Raw genomic sequence first — 24,060 nt, 5'->3', positions numbered from 1 at the left:
ATTATATTCTCCTTCTACAGACAGTCCGTGGTTTATATATCTATATCTTCTTCATGACATGTAGAGCTGAATCTGTACACAGATCAACAGGGAAAGCTGGCCCAGGCTGGACACTGGGAGTGGATAGGATATGGCCCACTGTAGCTGTTAAGGAATTAAGAGTCATACAGACATGAATTTCTTCCTCACTTCACCGTTTGATAGTTGGATGACTTTGGACCTGTGGTTGTATTCTCTAAGTATTGGATTCTTCATTGCAAAATGTACATAAAAAAGTTTTTTTCATAAGGTTACAGTGCCAAATTAGTAAAAAATTTTAGCTACTTCGGTTATTGTTGTCATTACATTTATTATTATCCACTTTTCTAGAATGGTAATAGATCTGGCTCAAAATAGAAATAGAGTAATACTTGTTTTATAAATAACTTTATGACTAAATAAAACAAAACTTAACAATTATCTGGGTAACTTAGTCATTCAAAACCAATTTTATTTTCATTATCTGTATTATAAGGCTATTTTTATCTATTCTTTATACAGATATGATTTTAAAAAGAAAGGAAGGAAATAGGAAAGAAAGAAAAGGGAGAAAGAGAAAAGAAAGAGACAGAAGAAAGGAAAAGAAAGAAGAAAATAAATATATTCTTACATACCTTTCTTCCATATAAAAAAGGAAGGAATTGCCTAAAGAATATCAAATATCAATGTATTTTTAATGGTTTATGTTCCTCTAGGTTGAAAATACTAGTAAACTAACTGTGTGAGAAAAAAAGAAGGTAAATTATACGTGGCTTATATTTCTTTTAACGTGATTGATTTTAGAACATGCAATTAAAATGTGTGTTGGCTTCAACATGTACGAGTGGTTTCCTACAAGTTAATCCAAAGGCTTCTCCCTACATAGACTTTATTTATCTTTATTACTAATCAACACCAGATATTTATTAATAAGCTTAATGTTAAATTGGACTTCACTGGTGATATCCGATAAGTGGACTTACTAAAATATTATGCAAATATTCTATTTCCCAATTTTTATGAACAGGTTATAAGAATCTGTAAATCTTGCACTTTTTATAAGTGGTAAAAGCTTTCTTCTTAAATGGTTCATACCAAGTCAGTGATTCTGGAGACTTCCAGGTCATGTGACTGACTGGAGCATTAAAATATTGCCAGTCGGCTTCAAGTGACTATTTATACAAGATATTGTCAGAACATATGGTGCTGAGAGCTGGGACTTCATGGCCTATAGAACAGGGTTGGCACTGCTTTGTGTCTGTTTATGAAAAAATGTCTATGTATAGCAAAATATGTGTTTTCACAGTGACCTGGCACCAAGGATATAGGAAGTTGATTATATGCCTTACCTTCCTCTCACAATTGGGAGTCCAGTATGTTAGAAATAACCTAAAAGCTGTGCCTTACCAAATGAGTTTCGTTTGCATCAGAAAACACAATATACAATAAAAATTGCCAAAAAAAGAACTTAAGATTTCTACTCTTGAAAAGGAATCCTCTTCAAGAAATAGCCTTGAGACTGACAGTTGAAGCAGTGCTTACTGAATTACAGATGGCTTATTAGTCAGGAGAGAAAGAGAAAAACAGAAATGAATTATATATTCACAGTAGTGGAATCATAAGAAGCACAAGAGGGATGAGGGTAAGTAAAAACATTTGGGTCTATTTTAAGAGATGGTTATAATAATAAGAGATCTTCACAAAGTAGTTAGAATATCCATTTCTTTTTCTTGCATTTTCCCCTTTTTTTCCCATTGGTTCATGTAAGATCAGAATGAAGGATGTTTGCTCCGACAGCATCACTGGTGAGAATTGTTAGAATTTAGGTACAGATAGAAAAGGCATTGGTTATAGTTAAAGATTTAAGTGTCTGCAGTTACAGCTAACTCTGGTGTGTGCTGGCTGAAGCAACAAGAGCAAGTAGAATCCAGATAGTAGCTTGCAGCACACCGTGAGCTGCCAAGGCTTTGGGGTACCACTAAATGTCTAGAAGTCTCAATGTGAGTTCAAATGAGGTTGTAAAAGAGCAGAGATGAATGATGCAATAAAACTAGCTTAGATTAACTGGTAGGGGACTTAGATATTTTCTTTTGAATTTTGTTCTTTGTAATAAGTATAGAAGGTCTGACTTCCAGTTTCTAAAACTTAGGTATAAAAATTTACTAACTATTTTACAAAAATAAACTTAATTTATATTCTATGCTCCCATTTTACTGGGCAGTAGAAATAAACTTGATCAATTTACAGTAATCTCAATCATTTCAGTTACTAATCCCCTCCTTAACAAACACTGCAAGTAAGTCAAGTACCTCATAACAAGTAAGTCATGCACCTTGTAGCAATGGTTCAGTTAGCGATGAACACGTATATACATTATGAGACCGTAACAGTATATTCTTATTGTACCTTTTCTATATTTAGATGTGCTTAGATACACAGAGTCTTACCACTGTGTTACAATTGCCCAAGTATTCAATACAGTAACATGTTGTACACTTTTGTAGCCTAGGATCAAGAGGTTACACCATATGACATAGGTCTACAGTAGGCTCTACCATCCAGGTTTGTGCAAGTACACTATATGAATTTTGCATAATGATGAAATTGCCAAATGATGTATATCCCAGAAGGAAACCCCATTTTTAAGCAGCATATGATGTGTATAAGAGGGTATCACACAATTAGCAGGTTACTTATGGTTCTCTGTAATCACTTCACAGTAATCTCCAATCTGATAGATGTATTTTCTCCTTGGTCCTGTCATTGACGCATGCAGATATCAGCGGCATCATCTTCCTCTTTAACATAATATTTCCTCCAGTCTGTTAGTTCTCTGTGCCACGTCCATGCTACTCTCAGCTCTCCGGAAAAATATCTGCTGCTTTCTAGGCTTTATTAACGAGACAAGAGATTCTGAAAAGCCTCCTTAGGCCTATATCACAGTTCTCACCCATCTCTACCCTTTCATTCTCCATACATGGAAAAGGGGTCATGGCTGGAGGCAGGGGAAGAGTAGGACAATATAAAACTTGATGACAACTCTGTAAGTTCCACCAGGGAGACAAGGTTTCTTAATTCTAGAGCCCCAAGTTTACGTATTTGTTCTATTGTTAACCCCCAAATCCAACCCAGGCATTGGGAAAACAAAGTACTTAGCAGCCCTATTCAAATGATACACTGACATCTAAATACTCTTCTTTTGTTTCTTGTTTTCTCCCAAATCCAGCAAATTTTCTTGGTGGGTTAAAAAACAAAACAAAACAAAACAAAAAAAAAACTGTCTTTGATTGATTATAAGTATTGGAACTTGGCTTTTTCAGTCTATCACTTATGTGTGAGTGTGTGTGCTTCAAATTATTTTTATATTTACATCTTTGTTTTTGAAACTTTAAAAGCGATACTTTAATTTTATTATTGTTTTACTGTTTCATCTCTTTTCTTTTTTCCTTTTTGTTTTTGTTTCTGTTTTTGAGACAGAGTTTCCCTCTATTGCCCAGGCTGGAGTGCAGTAGCCTGATCTTGGCTCACAGCAACCTCCGCCTCTCAGGTTCAAGCGATTCTCCTGCCTCAGCCTCCCGAGAAGCTAGGATTACAGGCATGCGCCACACCTGGCTAATGTTTCATCTCTTTTCTTAGACAGAAGCTCAGAAAACCCTGTTCCCTGCCTGCTAGAATTGGGGCTAGGACTACTAGATATTGGGGTAGAGTAAAGAATACATGTAGAAACCAAAACAGGAAAAGTATTTCAAAATGTTATACTGCTACGAAAAGGTTAGGTAACTATGTTTCTTAGGGAAGGCCTATATAATAATACTTTCACAAATAGTTTTTTATTTGCCTTTAAGAAAAAAATAAGTATTTTCTGATTCTTCTGTAATCTATATCTAAAATAAGTCTTCAAGCTAGGACTAGGCTAAAGACTAAGTGCATCATCATTCTTGGAACAACTATCAGGATTGTTGGAAAGACAAAAAGAGAAATGATGGCAGCCACTTGCAGGAAGGTGTGTCTAATAAGCTTTGTCTATTTCATTAATGATAAATATCACAACTGGAACATTCACTGGTTGTCTCACACATGAAACAGAGTACTAAAACACACAGTGTATCTTAATCACTGAGTGATCTGATCAAATAAAAATTTCAAGAATATCTGTGAATTTATTCTCCAAAGTTTAAGCTATGAAATACACCTGAGATTAATTATAACATAATTATAATAATCAATATGCTCAAATTCTTTCAAATTGGATATAGTCTATAGTTTTATAAAGAACTCCTTAAATTACCTGAGTGTTTTTCAGTCTTTATTAAATTAAAATATAATTAGACTAAACTCAAATATATTAGAAGGAATGCAAGGTAAATTATATTAGGGTGTATATTATATTTATTATGTGTATGTGTGTGTGTGTTTTGTGTATCTAATATTTTAATCTTGTATCTCTTTCAAAATTATTACATATAAATACACATTTATATATGTATTTATATATTTGTACACACACATATATGTTAGTAGATGTTTTCCTTGTTTTATAGATTCTAATCCCAAGCCATAATTAAATCAAACTTCTATATTGCTCTTCCAGAACATGTGATATAAAGTAAAACTCAATTTCAGGGGTTCTATATTCTGCTCTTTAGAAAACCTAGAAAAAAGAATTGCAATGTGAGTCGAAGACAGAACATTGAAATTGATTCATATTTCACAGGGATCTTTAGAACTGTGGGTCTAGATTGCAGCTCTTAGCCACTAGCCAGCTTTGCCTGTATTTCCATGATAGGCTCTGTCTTCACTTTTTAAAATACTAACAGGCTTCTTGTGGGTGGGATCAAATGACTGCCCTTCTCCCTTCACCTGTGAAATTTCAGAGCCTATTTGAAAAGGGCCATTGTTTCCCAGGAATGCCAGTCTTAGTCCAGGAAAGAAAGTCTTCATTTCAACAGGAATTTGGAGCCTGCCTGAGAAGGCCAGCCAGTTACTTGGTGAAAACTGTGGCAATTCATTCAAGTTCTGAACAGTTACTATCCTAGACTTACTTGCTTACTTTCAACTCCTAAGCTTTATGACTAATGCTTTTTTCTTTAAATTATAGATATGTGTGTGTGTGTGTGTGTGTGTGTGTGTGTGCATATCTGTGCTTACACATCACAATAGAGAGAAGTAAGTATGTATAAAGTGCAGCCTGTGCACCAGCAGTGAGCCGATGAAGAAAAACCTCTCTCCCCAGTGAGCTGCTGCCACAAGTAGGAGACATAGGGTCCTCTGTTCCAACATCTGCCCCTACATTTACAGCACTTGCATGCATTTATGTGAGTGAATAAGCTCATACGTTTAACAAGCATTTTGAAATAGGTTCCCAATAAAATATATTTGTACAAGAATACAAAACAAAGATACAGTACTTGTATTCAAGACCTGGACAGAAGGCTCCTGTCTGAAGCACATTAAAAATAATTTCTAAAGTAAAATTAGGACAAGAAGCCAAAAGAATACATTGCTTTAGGAAGAAAAAAAGAAAGAAATCACCTTGATACAGATTCAAATCTTTCTTGTGTGAGTCCTCAGGGACTGCCTAGCAGTTTTACTATTTAAAGATCCTACTGTTTAGAGTTCTCTCACATATTCTGCAAAATAACTTGGACATTCTCCAAGATTTGTTAATTATACTAATAAGATATTTAAGCTCACAGAATCCTTATTAAGAAAATCTAGCTTTGCCCCTCAACAAGTTTAAATCATCACCCGAGCATTCAAACTAACATGTAAAAATAAAAAGCAAAAAAAATAAACATAAAACAATGATAATGTTAATGAACTTGAAAGCAAAGCATTTCCACTTAACGTGTGTTTATTAACAGAGAAAGAGGTAGTGATGCCAATACAGCTTTAGAATAGGACTTTGGCAATATTTTTTCAAGGCAAGGACAGACAGCCCTGAATATGAACTGACATTATTACTAAATTCCACATGTGAAGATTTTTGGAAAGCTTTTATTATGATTCTAATGTGTCACATGTTTAATTCTCATTTAACAGTAAGACATCATTAATTTGTGGTGAACTACGACAGAAAAATTTTCCAAAGAGAATGGTCAAAAATTAGAAAACAGAGGTTAATCAAGTCAAACGATGACTTTTTTTTCTTCTCCTCTCCTTCATCAGATGTTTCCTGTGATCCTGTGCAAAACCTGATGTGGTGACATTAGTAGTCATTGGACTTGAGGAAGGATGGTGCACAAAAGGAAGCTTGTCCTTTTGGGACCTGGTTTTGAATCAGTTTCAGACAACAGAAAAATACTCTTTTGTGGCTGCTAAAGTTCAGGAATGAATTCTGGCAGTCTTACCCAATTCCCTAAAGCAGAGTCCACATTACCAACATCTAATTGGCAGGCTTTGCTTGTAACTCCCACTAGGGCCAGGGTAATGAATGGATTCAGTGAAGGTGTCCTGAGTCATCAGTACAGTGGCTGGTCTGGGCACTAAGGCTCTTCCTTATAACCTCCACAGACATGTCACTCAAGAAGAGAGAGAGGCCTATGTGCCCACGTAATGGGGACAAGACAGCAGTTTTATTAAATTGTAGTAGAAAATAAAGTTGTTCTCTTTATTTGATCTAGAAAAGCAAAGAAATCTTAGAAAAAAATATTCTTGTTGAATCACTTTATTCTTTAATTTCCATTTCACAAATTTTATATTGGGCTTGAATATCCAGCTAACTATAGTTAAATGGGACTTCATTCAGGCCAATTCCAAATTACTCTTCAGGCAGTCAGGGAAGAAATTTGGACCATTTCTGCCTAGAAAAGCATCTAAGGGTTTACTTTTATTACTTAGTAACTTTTATTCCCTATGTCTGAGAGAAAGAAAGAGAGAGAGAGAGAGAGGGAGAGAGAAAGAGAGAGAGTTTAGTTATTCCTAGTAAAGTACATATCAAAAGCATTAAATATTTAATGTTGATTCATCATTATTATGTTAATTTTTAAAATCATTTATGGCAAAGTGTTTGAAAATAGTATTACATCTTCCTCTTCACTGAAGTTTCACCAGTCTCCCAAATCCAGCAATCAAGACTGGACATTGACAACTTCAGCGCCAATAACATGGCCTCACTCAAATTGGGAGCATGCGAGAGAGGTCCAGAACAAGAATAAAACGGCAATCATAGAAAATTCAGTAAGTTATTTACGGATGTCACAGAAAACACTCTCGCTTTCTATCAAGAGGCTGTTGATTAAGTAATTTTGCTTATTTTCTTAACAAGCATTTTTAGCGATGATTCCTCTTGAACTCATGTATAAGGCATTGCTCTCTGAAAGTCACATGGAATTGTATCTTTAGAGTATTTTTTTCAAGCATTGTTATGTTCTTAAGCCCCTTTCTTTTTCCAGAACCAAAATCAAGACATATACTACACTCTGATTTTTTTTTTAATGAATAAAAAGATAAAATAAAATCTAAGGAACAAAATCCACATTGAAAAGTTAGGTGCTTTGAACTTTCTCATCACCTTACCAGGGTTTCCGCACGGGCAGTCTGAAAGACAACTCAGCAATGTCTGAATGGAACTGCAAACAATGGCTCCTTCACAAGTTGGTCTTTAATTGATTACGGCTGTGTTTATGGAAGCAGAAGAGAATTTACACAAAATGACAGATTCCCTTCATTTTGAGGGCTTTTTACTGGCATTCATGGTAAGGGTAGTTTTTTTTTTTACTGAATAGCCTTGCTTCTTTCCCTACCTATACCCACCTGGTTACCATCTAACTGAACAGACATTAAAGTTGATTGCTTTATATAACTTTTTATAGTGTTATCTGCTCAATTTTTTTTTTTTTTTATGGGTAAAATTCACACTTTCTAGGATACATCTCATGTTCAGAGAATTCCAACAAGGTCTGGTTTCTTTTTGTCTCTTTGTCATAGATTCTTATATTAAACACTAGAGAAGATAATTAAATAGAAAATTATTAGAACTCAATTCAGTATGGTCCTTCTGTCAGTTTACTTAAGGAACTATGAAGATGGGAAGTTGAGGAAATCATATGATTTGGCTAATTTATCCAAGTAATATCTAGTTTAATCACTTAATTATCTAAAAATATAATTTTAAAGTTGTGTTGCATTTCTATAATGTCTTCGTACCAGTTAGTGATTTAATCTTTCTAGTAATTTGGAGCAGACAGAAATTAAAATTTATCTATATTAACCTGAAATTGCAAGCCTTTCATTTGTCTGTTAATAGTGACCTCTACAGGTCAACTATAACAATAGCATAGCATCCCTGCTCTAGACTCAGATTTATTCAGTAACAGTACAAATAAAATTGTAATATTAAATTTAAAATATCTTAGACCCTCAGTACCAATCAATATTTTAAATTTTTAAGCTCAAGAAAAATGTAATGGTGTTATAAACATTTGTGTAGTCTGATTTCAAAACAGAATAATACTTGACAAAGTCTTAACTGATATAGTCAAAGAGTATTGATACACTTTGAAGAAATACCTTAGAAGCAGAAAACCCTAAAGTGAATGTAATGTTAATCTTTTTATTATGTAAAAGTAAAAAGACAATACTCTATTAAAGATTATTTTTCTGAAAAGTATGTGAATATGAAAGTTGATATAAAAAAATGAATCTATCTTATCTCAGAGCTTTGACAGTATGTTTTTTCTTATTTACCAAGGACTTCCTTTTAAAACAGTAGTACAAATGAGTAATTGTGGAGCATTCTTATTTAATGGACTACATTGTACACTGTTGTTTTCTTAATATGTTTCTAATGCATGGTTTTTAAATGACAATGTACTTTGATAAGTCCATACAAGATAAAGTGTCCCTGTTTGAAATATTAAATTTGATGTTTATAAAAATAAGCTGAGAAATATTATAATATTACATTTTGGACTTTTATTCTAAAACTTTCTTTTACTCAAGTCAGCCAAAAAAAAAAAAAAAAAAAAAAAAAGATCAATTCAATAAGCTTTCTAGTCTTAATGTTATTTTTCCCTAAACCGGATGTTCTAATGAACACCTTAAAACTATAAACATATACATCACATTGTCCTGACTCCAAACTCTTGTTCTTTCATCTCCTTCCAGTATTTTTTACCTCACTGGACCCTCATGTTCACTGACAGCTCTATATTTTTCCTAGTCACGGCCCTACACTTCAAACAATCTCTTCTCAATACCTTACATTCCTTGACTCCATTCCATTTGTGCCACTAGGTTGGCCGAACTCTAGCCCTCCGTATCTGCTTTCTATCTTGGTAGGCCTACTCTCAGAAGGAGAAAATTGAGAATTTGAGGATAGGATTAAGAATTACAAGTCCCAGTAAAATTAGGCAGAATCTCTTGACAATAACAAGATACGGTTGAAATATTTTTGGCTTTCTGAAGTTAATTTTAGTCAGTTTCAAATAAATTTTTGCTCTGCCATTCACTTGCTAATATTCTCTCTATGCTTAAATTTCCTCTTATGTAAAATGAACATAAAAATATCTATATCATAGAACAATTAGTATAAGCGAACGCTTAATATTCGAAAAGCACTTGGAATAGTGCTTGGCACAGAGTAAGTGCTTTATATGTGTTAAAGAAAATGATTCTACTAAAATTCACACGACAGTAATGAGTCCGAATTTTGAAAAATCTTGGAAGTACTCATTCTGTCTTATGTCTTTTAAAAATGTCCTGCTTCTAATCTTGTCATTAAAATTGGAAACCTATTTTTATGCCTGCCACATAAATTTCACTAATTATGTTATTAACTCTGTAGTGCGTTTTTCAGTAGAATACTGAAAATGATAAACATTGGCTATACTTTTTATTTTTAAATTATGCAAAATCACCTAACACCCATTAGAATGGCTACTATTAAAACAAACAAAGAAAATAAAAGAACAAGTGTTGGTAAGCATGTAGAGAAAGTGGAACTCTTGTGCGTTCTGGTGGGAATGTACAATGGTGCTGTGGCTGCAGAAAATAGTGAGGAGATTCCTCAAAAAATTAAAAATAGAATCACCACATGATCCAGCAATCCTGCCTGTGGGTACACAGAGTAACCTTGAGGGCATTATGCTAAGTGAAACAAGCTAGTTACAAAAAACACAAATAAAGTATTATTCCAGTTATACAAAATATCTAAAGTAATCCAATTTATAGGTAAAGAAAGTAGAATGGTGGTTGCCAGTGGCTACAGGGAAAAGGAGGTGGGGAGTTGCTAATGAATATAGAGTTCCAATTATGCAAAATAATGATGTTTTGGAGGTCTGTTGTACCACAATGAGAATATACTTAGCACCCCTGAATTGTACACTTAAAAACAGTTAAGATAGTACATTTCTGTATGTGTTTTTTACCCCAATATTAAAATTTTTTAAACTATGCAATATTTTAAGCATAAACGAAATTTCTAAAATAATATAATAAGCATCCCTGTGTGCATCACATACATAATATTACAAAGTTAAGATTAGAAAAGTACTTTCTGGATCTTCTTTCCTGAATGTTATGAAGATCTGTATTCTGAATATAAGAACGTGTTATATAAAAGGATTTGGAGAGAGAGGGCAGATACATAAAGATAAAAATAATCTGATAAGGCTAAATTTAGCAGTAGATATAAGGTAGTCTAGATGATGAGAAGATGCTCTGAATTCAGATATTTTGTAGAGTACATTCAGATATAACACAGAAGTGATAAAATTTTGTTTAATTATATCACTTTTTCTATCCCCCAAACTCTCACCAAAAATGCATAATTTCTTAGAATAACTTCCATGAGAAAAAAGCAAAAAGAGTATCTGTAGGAAAATATTAAAGATAGCTTCAATTTATTTCAAAATCTCATGGCAGATTGCGTATCTAATGCATCTATTTATCAACTGACCCATTCTGAACTGAGATGACTGAAATACACACAGTACACACTTAATTTATATTTAAAATAAAGGCAGACTTATAAACAAAAAGCAGGCAGAATTTGGCTGATTTTTTAGACAATGAAGACTGTGCTAATTAGATTAGTTAGTGCTATTTTTCATGTATTTAGAAAATAATTCAAAAAATAAGGGATTGATAAAATATTTTATATAGAATATTAAATTATCAGTTATTATTCTGGCTCCTTTTGCTTAGCTGTTCCTTATTCAAGTTGTCTCTTTCCTCTCACATTTTACTATAAGTAGCAAATGGAAACCAGGCCACACTTTCCATACTTTCTTGGAAATCTCTTCAGCCAAGTATTCAAATTCATAACTTATGAGTTAACTTTCCACCCATTGACAGAACATAATTCAGCCAAGTTTTCTGCTACTTTATACCAAAGACTGTCTTTCCTCCTGTGTCTAATAATGTGTTCTTTATTTCCAGCTAAGCCCTCACCAAAGTCTTTTTTAACATCTGTATTTTTATCAACAGCCTTTTCAAGGCAGTCTAGGACTTTTCCATCATTTGCTTCAAAAGTCTTCTAGGCTGCACCCATTACCCAATTCCAAAGCCACATTCATTTTTTTAGCTGTTTGTTACAGCAGGCTACTCTGTTCCCTACTGTCAGTATCAAAAACTGTATTAGTTTCCTAGAGTTGCCACAGCAAAATACCACAAATGGTTCTGAACAAGGATTTTCAAGGGACTCTAGTCAACCTACTATAGTAGGCATTAAATTGCCAAGGCATTTTTCATTTTATTAAAGTAAAAGTGTGATTTTTAAAAAATGAAGCATTTATTAGAATACACAATGGCAATAGCAATTATATACTTTTGTAACTTATTAAACTTTCAGCTTATAATAAAAAAGCAAATATTTCAAAAGTACCTACAAACAAATATACAGGAAAAGAACAGTAAGAATTATTGCTGACTTTTAGGAGAAAAAAAATCTAGAAGATAATGAAACATCATTGAGGTGCTAATAGAAAAAAGAACTCAGAAGTCTATATCAAATGATAACATCCTTTTGTAAATGAAGGCTTAATGTTGACATTTTCAAATAAACAAAAGCTGAGAAAATGAGTCACCAATAGATCTACTCTACAAGAATGATAAAGGAAGTTCTTGAGGTTTATGAGGAATCACACTAGGTAGAAATTCAAAGGATAAATGAAAAGCACCAGAAATGGTAAATCGGTGGGTAAACATTAAAAGAAAAAAAAATGTATTTGCTTCAAAACATTTTAAAGGAGAAGTAAGACTACTCTATTGTGATGTTTATTACATACGTAGATGTAAAGTACATGACAACAATACTCAAAAGAATGGGGTGCAAATGGAATGTTACTGTTGTAAGATTATTATACTTTATGAGAAGCAACACAGTATTATATTAACTTGAAATAGGCTATGACAAGTTAAGGATGCATATTGTAATCCCTATAGAAAGCACTAAGAAAAAGAAGTGCAAAGACGAATCACTGAAAAATGGACAGGAATTTAAAAAGTAATTTTTCAAAATTAGCTTACATGGCTGAGTAGGCTTTAAAGGTGAGGAGAGTGAGACAGAATTTGATGAACTGGAGTATAAGCAACTTAATTAAAGTAGATGTGAGTCATCAACAAATACTTTGAGCTGATTTCTCTTTTTCATTGTTCTCCTGGATAATGCATTTTTACTTTTCAGTATATTGTATTACCAGCTTATTTTTGAACTCTTTAACTCTCTTAGTTTTCTTTTCTTTAGTTGTTAGCAGTGACATATTATCAATGGAGTAAGGCTTTATATGTAATACATATGTTTGCCAAACATGAAGAGCTGAATCCCTGGTGACAAGATTTTGTCAAGAGTCAAGAATGTATCTGTGTTAATGATTATGAGATGTAAGGCACAAAATACCAAAAATCTATTAGAAGAAAAAAGATCGTTTGATGAAATCTCTGAAGAAAAATGCCTGTGAATACAGAGCAAAAGGATCCATTTGTAGGCCCACTAATTTGAAAATCCTGATGGAAGGAGGCTGGACTTGAAAGAGGGCGGGAAAGATGCCAGAATATAGACAGGATTTTAAACATTTGAAAACATTCACTTACTGCAACTTGGCTTGAGATAATCTAACTATTTTGATGATGTCCTGGGAAACGGCTTATGCCAATAAATTTATATGAGACTCTGGAAGTCAAAGTAACAAACACAGTGATCCTTGCTATGTTACTCAAGAATCTCAGAGAGACTATAACTCCTGAAAAGAATCACCCTTAGATGAGGACACATAGGACCCTTGCTGCAAGCCCCACACTTGAAAGGTTCCACACTTCAGACTAATATCCTTAATATTTCCTAAGTTCCCTTCTGGTTCTTGAAACCATCTAGGGCCATCCAGGCATCATGAGTCCAGACCAGGACCCATGTAGACCACAATCTCTTATTTTTCCCCTTTCGAGTGTTCTCCAAATTTCCATTCTGAGTGTGGTCTTGACCAGATGGTGTGAATAGTCTGAGATTTTCAGCTATAACTATGCCTGAGCACTGGTTCCTGGGACATGGTTTAGAAAACGACTCACTCCTGCTGGCCGAAGTAGTATTTCTTTAATTGTGCATTGTGAGATGGCTCCAGAATCATATTCATATGATAATTTCTGATGACTCACTTATGTTGAACACAAGCCAATTTCAATGCTATAGGCTACTATTGGTTTATCGCCAAACCTTGGCCTTGAACTCTATGTATGGCTCTGTGCAGGAGTCACATATTTTAACCACAGCGTCAACTTTAGTCAACAATACTCAAGGGATATAGGAGTGGCAGTCAACATTCTTTACTCTGTGAACTTCTGCCACTGCCACTCAGAGTGGTCATCCCACTTTTCTGCAGACTCCACATCACGTTATCTTCCAGTGGTGCCTATTAGAAGGCTCTTGAAATGATAGCTCTGTGATGCTAATGGGCTCTTCCAGCTGATGTTCTCTATTGTCTTTAATCTATGTAGTAATGTCATGTTCTTCTGGGTAAGTTTTAAGACTTGTCAGGTGAGGAATTGGCAATGGGAACACTCTTCTTGTACTGCCAGCAGGCCCCTTATCTTTTATTTATTTATTTATTTTTGAGACTGAGTCTCATTCTATAGCCCAAACTGAAGTGCAATGGCATAATTTCAGCTGACTGCAACCTCCACATCCCACATCCCAGGTTCAATCAATTCTCCTGCCTCAGCCTGCTGAGTAGCTGAGGTTACAGGCATGTGCCACCATGCCCAGCTAATTTTTTTTTTTTTTGTATTTTTAATAGAGATGGGGCTTCAACAGGCTGGTCTGGAACTCCTGACCTTGTGATCTGCCTGCCTCAGGCTCCCAAAGTTCTGGGATTACAGGCATGAGCCACTGACCCATCCCAGCCTCTTATCTTTTATCCACACTGTTGGCAGTATATGTAGACGGGGTGCAGTCTATATTGAAAGAGACTATTTCTTAGAAGTGCAGTCAATATTGCCTAAGAGTTCAAGAGAAGACATGTTGAAAATGAGTTGTTCAAAGTTTATGCTGTTCAATTCCTAGTAGCAAATAATGTAATTATAATTACATAAGTTATCATTACATTTTCTGCTTGCTCTGAATAAGATTTGCACGAGTATCATTACCAGTGAAATACTTTGAGAGAGGCATTGTAAGCCAGTATTCATAGCAGCATGATGGATGATATGGAACCATACAAAATGACTAACTAGCATTAATGACTAACCAACATTAGGTGGTATAAGAATTGCACAGGTGAAAAGACCCACATGGTTTTAATACTAATAATTCCAAACAACCATGTCATTGTGAGTATTAAGTGTCGCTGCCTTTTTCTTGTAATGGGAGATATAAAATTATCCAAGAATTGCACTTTGACAATAAAGTACAAAAAGAAATGGTTCCTCAGTCTAAATGAGAAAGGATAGTGCCTAAACACTATGAAGAGTCCTCTTCCGCCCTGTTTCGCAATTATAAAAATGTACATGTTTCTTCCCTATTCACTGCTCTACATCATCATCTTGCCTTCTAGGGACCCCTCAATTTTGCAAATTTTTAAAATCAAATTATTTATTTCAATGGCAAATCCCACCAAAAAATGTTTTCCTGGTGTCCCACATATCCTAGCGGTGGCCCTACCTCCACGAAAATTCTGGGGCAGAGGACGGTCATAAGACAGTGAGAGAAGAGTAAAATGAACAAGTACTTTTGAATGTCAGTACTAAATGTTTTATATGAATTACTCATTTAATTATCACAACTTGCCTGTAAAATAGATATGTATCTAGTGCTTACTAAGGAACAGTACACAAAAAGGTTAAATAATTTGTTCAACATCATACAACTAATAAATGAATCGAACCAAGTTTAAAATCTAGATCTGTGTCACTGTGTAATTTTTCATTTTTGATATACTAGGCTATTTTTAGAGCTAAAACCAGTGACTCACTTTTACCAAGAAGAGGTTATTTCAGTAAGATAACTGGTAGATCAAGAATCCAGTATTAAAGACATTTCAGCAATAATCTCTACAACTATGTAATTTGTCCTCATGATTTTCAGAGTCCTTTTAATCTTTCTTGGCAATTTTCCCTTTTTAAAAAATTCGTAAGCAATGTAAAACAAACTTTAAGCCATATCTAGCTCCATAAGAAGGGAATATAACAAATGACTTTACATGTGAATTTGCTGCCATCAATGAGAATAAGTCCACTGAACACCAGTTTAAATAGTAGGGTTAATGTGGTTATAGGAAAACTCATTAAGCAAAATGCTGATCTTTAATTCTAATTGTTCAGTTAAATAGAGCAATTGGAAAAGACCTATCCTATCTGGTGTCCAGGTAAAAATAAACGTAGGCAGTAGAAATTTTTTTAAATGCCTGATTGATTTTTCTTTAATCTCCAAGTTGTTTCCTTTAGGGCAAATAATCTTTTATTTTGGCTACTTATAAAACAAAGAGGAAACTAACATGTAGATAAGCCTAAGCACAAGACACTCTTCTAAATGCTATATATATATATATATATATATATATATATATATATATATAAAATTTTATATATATATATAATTTTATGTAATCTTTATGTCTTTCTAATGAGGAAAATAATATTATTATTTTTATTGCCATTTTGTTGAAGAGAAAAGTGAAAATGAAAGGCTCCATCACTTCTCTAAGGTCACACGATGTTTAACAGCACAACGGAATTTTAATCCAGCCAATCAGGCTTTAGAGCCCATCCTTTAATCACTACCTAATACAGCCTCTCTATATCATATAGTGGTGATGAGCACAAACTCTGGAGCCAGCTTGCCTGAATTCAAAATCCAGCTTCACTACATACTAAGTATGTGGCTTCGAGCATAATTTCTCTCAGCCTCAGTTTCCTAATTTGTATACTGGGGTGATATATAATACAGATCCTTACCAGAATTAAATTGGGTAGCCTATATAGAGCACTTAGCTAAATAATTGCAAGTATTCAATCATTATAAGCCATGATTATGATAATGAAGTAGCTCTTCCCCTCTATTAGATAAGTAGGGTGAGGCAGATTCAATGAGAGATAGCCCAATTCTTTTGTAACATAAGATGGGCAAACTATCAGCCAATATATGGGTATTTTAACACAAATAATACATATCCTTAACCTTGGAGTTATGATTTTAAGAAAATTCTCAAAAATACTATACTCTTCATTCATGGAAATTATACTACTATATTTTATCTAATCTAAGAAGCGATTGATTATAAGATGTCCCACTACCTTTTATTATAGAACATTAGCAAAATGCTCCAAATTATATTGTGATAAATGTCATTTCACTTACAATTTTATTGAAAACATCATTTTGTATTTAGACAGATTTTCAACATATATTACATAAGAAATGTTAGTAAAATAATTTAATTCATTAAAAACTCTGTTAATATCTGACTCTACTGGTTTTCAACACAACATTGTTCTCTGTGCCATCAAAATAATTGGTAAGGCAGCATTTCTTAAAATAATCTTGTATTACAGTCTTCAAGATTTTCTTTCCAGTTGCTGACACCCATTCTAAAAGTTGTGATGCTGGTGGTTTTTTTCTACTTTAGTAGGCTCACACTTTTATGTTTTTCTCAATTCAATTACATTTTGCTAAAATTGTAGTAGCACCTGTTTGAAGACAACAGAATGTTAACAAATTGATGTTTCAATACTCTAACAGTTATCTAGTGTGATACATTAATTTGATCATAGCAGCCTCTTTTTGCTTTCAGATTTGTTTTATCTACTTCAAAGGATTTGGCAATTTTTCCTGCTTCAAGAGCATCACTAACTGTACAGTAACAATAGGTTTAGTTACAACAACACATGTAACTTAATGAGGTGAGTAAAATATAATATTCTATGCCAGGTTTAGGTGTGTGTGGGCACTGACTATGGTGTCACAATTGACACTCAGTTGACAATAGTTGTAAGATGCATATTAGCTTCAGCTATGTTAATATTTGGAAAAATAAGAATCTTCTATTTTATGAAATGTGGTACCTTGATTTACTACATTGTTTATCTGATATAAACACAGCTGTCACGACCTCACTGTCACTGCCTTCACTACTTAACAGGAACTTATTTAGCATTCCCAGGCTTCATGGAATACAGATAGTTAGTATCCTGTCACTGTGCTATCAAGGGAAATACTGTCTACTAACTCATATGAAAAGAACCAAAATAAAAGCTTATGAGCTGTATTTAATCAAAAGTTGACCTTTTGTACATCATATTTATATTCAGACCTCCTCCTAACATCCTACGCCCATCATTGAACTTAATTATTCCATGTTTTGAAGAAATATAATATACTGTGAAAATATACCCAGTTCTTGCTGTATCTGTAAGGAAATAATCATAAGCTTTACATTAGAGGTTCAAGATCATATTGCAAATTTCAAAAACTTGGATCATTTAGTCATCAGTATTTTGCTCTTCCCTGTAAAATCTGCTGAAAAGGCTTACACAAAGTTTAGAATTGAAATTCAATTGGATCTTTGCATCTCCAACATAAAAACAATTTATGATAATTTTTTGAAGAGTGACCATTAAGACATGTATCCTTGTAAAATCTTTTTCAAATTTATACTGTTTGCTCCAATTGTTAAAGTTATCTTTTAATACTATTTGTTTTCTGAATATGTCGATATTTTAATACTATTTGTTGTCTTAGCACAGCACACAGAAGAAAAGGCAGTATAATGTTTCAACGTAGCTACACAATTTACAGATAATAAACGCTAGAGATTAAAGAACAAAAGGAATACTCTGATTAAAACTAAAATGTCAAATTTAAACCTTTAACTAACAAACTAAGTCATTCTCTGTTCTTAAATACTAGGGAACAAACATTCCACAAGAATTTGGTCTATAATTACATTTTTAAGTACTTTTTTTTTAAATGGATATTTAATTTTACCTTTGTATTTATCTCTTCCAAGTATTTTTTAGCTCTTTGTATTTATCTCTTCCAAGTATTTTAGACTCTATTTTTAGAAATTAGAGTCTTTTAGTATTTAAAGTATTTTAGGTATTTCAAGGTACTTTAGAAATTAGAGGGAATATATGTAGTAAATCCCTGTTCATGTATTTATTGATAAATATATGTATTACACAGTATTCTGTTCTAAGTTGTGAAAAATATTAAAGTATATAGTTATAAATGTCTATAGCAAGAAAATCCAAGAAGATGAAAAGCAAAATTATATGGTGCAAAATATGATGAGATGTGATTTTAAGAGCACTGTATTACTTTAACAATTAAAAGATCTTTTAATATATGTTGTGTTATAATCATATCAGTTACAATTAGGTTTGACTTTATAAGAGCAATTCAGTTTCAATGACCGAACACAGTGGTGTTTCATTTCTAACCTAGGCCTTCCAAGGACATCTTAGGAAACGTCTTCATTTCTGTCAACCATAAGAGCAAAAGGAGCATGGAGGATCACTTGTAGGAGGGTTTTATGGGCCAGATCTGCAAGGAGCACAGACCACTTTCATATTCCACTGGCTAGAACTTAGTCATATGACCACTTCTAGCTTCAGTGAAAATGAGGAATGTCTGTCAGCTCAGAAGGAAGAGGAGGCTATGGTTTAGGCTGGCACTTAGCAGTTATATCTCTTTTCCTCAGAGAATTTTTGTGATCATTAAATGAATTAATACATATGGAGAACTTTAACAATCCCTTACTAATAGTAAGTGCTTAATTGGTATTCACAATTACTATTTTCAATTATTTTCCCACATTCAAATTCCAGTTAACTTAGGATAACTATGTCTTATTAAAAGCATTTTAAATAAAAAGAGAATTTCCCTATTTCTTTTGCTTCCCATGGTATTGCTGATTCATAATAGTCAATTAAAAAGATCTAATTGACAGAAATGTAAATTTAACTTTCTATGAAATAGCCATAGTTCCATTGGCCATATTGTTATATTATTGTCTATCGAGACTATTAATTACCCAAACATAAAATGATTATATCATATTGATGTTACATATAAACTTTATGACAAAGTAGAAGATAAACATAAATTGATATTTGATAGATTAAGCATTTTGTTTAGAACACATACAATAGGAGTATTATTTCTTTTGGCTCTCTGACATTTTGATATAACAATTTAGAAAAAAAGCCAAAACTAGTGTAATTAAGCTAGATTAAAAAAAGGAATTTGAGAAAGTGAAAAATGAATTTATGAGAAAGTTTCCCTATTAAAGTGAATTTGCAATTGATAGCAAAGTACTAAAAAGCTCCATTTACTTAAATGTTTATCTTGTTAAATATTACTGTCCTTGAAACTGGTGTTTAAACAGTTCTTGTAGGCAGCAGTTTGATATGGAAATTAGTATAACTATATCTCACTCTGTCCTGCTAAAAAATACAGCATTATAAAGTTTACACATTGTACTCTGAAATCACAAGCCATTAACCGTCTCAGCATGCCACTAAATGTTGCATTCTAATTCAGAATGTGTCTCTAATGATCTCCTAAATGAACTTATCTTAAGTAAATTAAATAGTAACCAAGAGCATTTCTTTGGTAAACACAATAAGCGAAGGATATTAAATAGAATGTAATATGTATGGCAATCACTAAAACAAAAAAATATATACAGAGCTGAATTATTTTAAGTTGTAAAAACTGTACATAATTTTTGAAAGTTTAATTTTAAAGGACCAGCTATGACATTTTAAAAGTACCCTCACTATTGATAAATGGAAAATAACTGATGTTGAACAAAGGTAAAGAAAATCTGAGTAGGTTGAGAACTCTTATGTGTGATCAATGGTCTTCATCCAAAGACCACCAGAAACACATTTAGTTGAACAAGTTAGATTTATTACTTGTTGCAGTGAGAAAGAAGGCATAATATGGAGAATTATAAAACTTTGGAGTAAGGGGGTGTTAGTAAAAACTTTGCTTAGGTGATTTGGAGGAGGGTCAAGCAGGGATGCCCTGGATTGCGTTCTGACAGAAGGCAGGGTCAATTTTATGATTAGGTATCTCACAAAATCTGCTCTATAGAAAAAGCAGACTGAAGTGAGGTTATGGCTATAAATGGTAAAGAAGCAACAGTCACTCCTATAGCTAGAAGAGGGAAGGGTTTGTTTGCTACCTTGCTCTACATTGTTCGTGTTTTATGTTTAGACATGATTGCAATGTGGACTTCTTTTTGTTTTACTCCACAATGGTCACAGAGTGGCCTTGTCTGATACTTGTGTTCTGTAAAATTGTTCTGTGCTTAACAGAACACTAAGGCTTAGCTATGAATGTTGGGCCAGTTCCTAGAAACACCAAAGCCTGGTTGATCGTACCGGGTCAGCTCCCAGATGTCAAGGGCTAATTTTCCTTTCTTAGCATTCACTTATAAAATCCACTAATTGATTTTAATTGAGTAAACACACACATAGCGGCTTTGTTTTACTAAATTTTGTGCTATATCCTCATTGGTATTTACATAGATGTGCTACTAAGTAAGCAACATAGAGTAAACTCAGTATTACTGCTATTGTTTATTTTTTATTATAACTAATAATGTGATCTTAAAAATCAGTTTTCATAATATTGGATGGGCTTCCACTTTACACTTTGGATCATGTAGGGGAAATGTTATCATTTAAGTTACTAATTCAATAAAATCTAAAAGCACATATGGAGAAAATAAGGCTGAAGTGAAACATGGATTTTTGATTCGCTTCAAGGAATCAAGGTTTAGATAAAGTAAAAATAAGAAAAAGCACATAGGGCAGAAATAATCAATGGCTAACATCTCTTATCTCTATAAATCAATAGTATTAACTAAAATTTGAGTGCTTACTATGGCTCAAGTTGCTGACATGCATTTACTTCTTTCAACAACAACATGAAATGATTTCCAGTATTACCCCTATTTTACAGATGAGAAAAAAAAAAGTTGCATAACTTACTGTAGGTCACTCAGGCTATGTGTAACAGAAACAGATCTGTAATTTGAAGCCATGTCTGACTGACATCAGAGCCAAGCTCTCAATCTTTATGCTAATGCTTTTCCTTCTAAGGAGTTCCCACTGAGATCACCAATCATAGACTTTAAGATAATGAGACATCAGGATGCAGAGAGTATGGTGCCAGTCATTGATGAGGTAATTATTTTATCCTAGATAACACAACACTATATTAGTACAAAAAGTGTGAAGGTCATAGTTTTCTGCCATAAAAGCCCAAGAGGATATCTACAGGCCTGCCAGTCTGAAAGGACTCATCTGGTTACATTTAGCCTATATTAAGGTGGTGAAGTAAAGACGATTGATCCAAACAAAAGATTTGTTTAATAGATCTTGGTTAATTAGATCTTTCTTTTTTTTTTTTTTAATTATACTTTAAGTTCTGGGGTACATGTGCAGATTGTGCAGGTTTGTTACATAGCTATACACGTGCCATGGTGGTTTGCAGCATCCATTCCCCTGTCATTGACATTAGGTATTTGTCCTAATGTTATCCATTTCCAATCCCCCAATCCCCTGGTACCCTTCCCCTACCCCACTAAGCGCCTTACAGGCCCCAGTGTGTAATGTTCTTCTTCCTGTGTCCATGTGTTCTCATTATTCAACACCCACTTACAGTGAGAACATGCAGTGTTTGGTGTTCTGTTTTTGGGTCAGTTTGCTGAGAATGATGGTTTCCAGCTTCATCAATGTCAGGCAAAGGACACGCTACCTGACTTCAAACTGTTCTACAAGGCTACAATAATCAAAACAGCACAATACTGGTACTAAAACAGAGATATGGAACAGAACAGAGGCCTCAGAAGTTATGCCACACATCTACAACCATCTGATCTTTAGATCTTTCACAAAAAGGGCTAGTAATTTTCATGAACTGCTTCTATTCCATGGAACAGAGATCTAGTTAAAATGAAAGTACAAAACTAGATTTCTCTTCCTGGAGTCGGAATTAAATTTCAACAAGGTTCACATTCTCAGGACTATTATTTTTTGTTGGTTCATCACTAAAGCACAAGTAAAAATGGTTAACAGAAGTAAAGTTGTAAAATGATACAATTCTTCCAGAAATTTGGAATAACTTGGCAAAATTCAAAAACTTTACAAGTCATACTGTGCTTATTTAATATATACTTCTGGGAATCTGAAAAAAAGGTAAAATCTCCTCCAAAAAAAGTAAAATCTAAAATACAGCAAAAATTTTATTAACAAAGAAGTTCACCATATCAATATTTATATCATTGAAAACAGATCAAATATGCAATAGTAGAGGTATGGCTAAGTTAATTATAGAGCCAAATCATTTAATATGATATAGTCATTCATAATCTTCTTTTCAGCTTTATTGAGATTTAATTGACTAATAAATATGCTATATATTTAACAGGTACAGCTTGATGTTTTGATATATATGTATCAAATGATGTTTTTTATATATATAATATATATATATATAAGGATTTCTATATATATAACATACATTGTGAAATTATTATCTCAACCAAGTTGAAATATTATACATTACCTCTCTCTCTCTATATATATACATACATATGTATACATTGTGAAATTATTGCAATTAAGTTAATTAACACTTTTATCACCTCACATAGTTATCATTTTCTCTTTTTTTGGTGAGAACACTTAAGATCTAGGAAATCTTTATTCTTTATATAGAACTTAAAAAAAGTGTATATACACATATGTGTGTATACACACATAACTAAAAAATGCATACAAAGACTAGAGAGAAATAGAGCATGTTAATCATTAATATATAATTGAAAGTTTATATTATGCAAATACTCCTTTAAACTCTTCTTTCTTTTTATTTTTAACAAGTATACTAGATATGTCTGTCATTTCTTCTCCTAAACATTAATTTCTAGAATCTGCTGTAACCATAGATCCTAAAAGGGCAGGCTTTATGACCTTGTCACCTGCCTCCTTGTGTCTAACTATGGAAAATCATCCGGCCCAAAGCCAGATGTACTACTGGCACTCTAGTGGTAAATCTGAGTCTTTCAAGAATTGAGCTGAGACAAAGAGATTTTAATTAATTACTAACAAGAATACATGCTGAGCAGTCACAATTTGTTACTGGTGGTTCCAATGAGTGTCATATAAATGAGTAAAAAGATGGTGTGACAAGAGAGAAAAATGGGTTAGCTAAGCAGAAGTTAGAAAGCTAGAAAAAACACTTGAGTCCACAGAGCTCCTAGGAATAATAGAGAGTGGTTTCAGTTCTTGACATCCCAAATTCAGTCCCCACGAAAACCAACATTACTCATTCCCAATCTTTGGAATACTGAGATATCTGTGGCTACGTAATAAGCAACTCTTTTTCAGTTGGCATAGTTTACATAGGTTTTGGTACCTTAAAACCAAAATAATTTGACAGAAAAAATATATTATAGCACCTTAATATATATACCCCTTCATATAAAAACAAGGAATTAGGATACCAGCCAGCAAAGTAGAAGCCTTGATTTCTATTTTGAGTCCTGATATCAATGTGTTCTCTTTTATAAAACTAGGTGAAGTTTCACTTAAAGG

The 24,060-nt window shown here is 33.3% G+C and overlaps 1 long non-coding RNA gene across 5 annotated transcripts in view; it reads right to left on the bottom strand.

Annotated features, from left to right (window-relative positions):
- Positions 1 to 24,060, bottom strand: part of LOC141580331 (uncharacterized) — a 58,819-nt gene that overhangs the window by 3,677 nt on the left and 31,082 nt on the right. The window contains exons 4-5 of one of the 5 annotated variants that reach the window (XR_012512558.1): positions 7,537 to 7,635; positions 4,355 to 6,877 (exon numbers count right to left, since the gene is read on the bottom strand). The exons of 1 other annotated variant lie outside the window; for it this stretch is intronic. This is a non-coding gene — a long non-coding RNA (uncharacterized LOC141580331). 3 more of the 5 variants (XR_012512557.1, XR_012512560.1, XR_012512561.1) reach the window with 3 other exon arrangements.

This window comes from Saimiri boliviensis, chromosome 11 (assembly GCF_048565385.1).
Source record: "Saimiri boliviensis isolate mSaiBol1 chromosome 11, mSaiBol1.pri, whole genome shotgun sequence".
NCBI classification, from domain to species: Eukaryota; Metazoa; Chordata; class Mammalia; order Primates; family Cebidae; genus Saimiri; species Saimiri boliviensis.
This window is presented reverse-complemented; position numbering and strand designations above follow the sequence as displayed.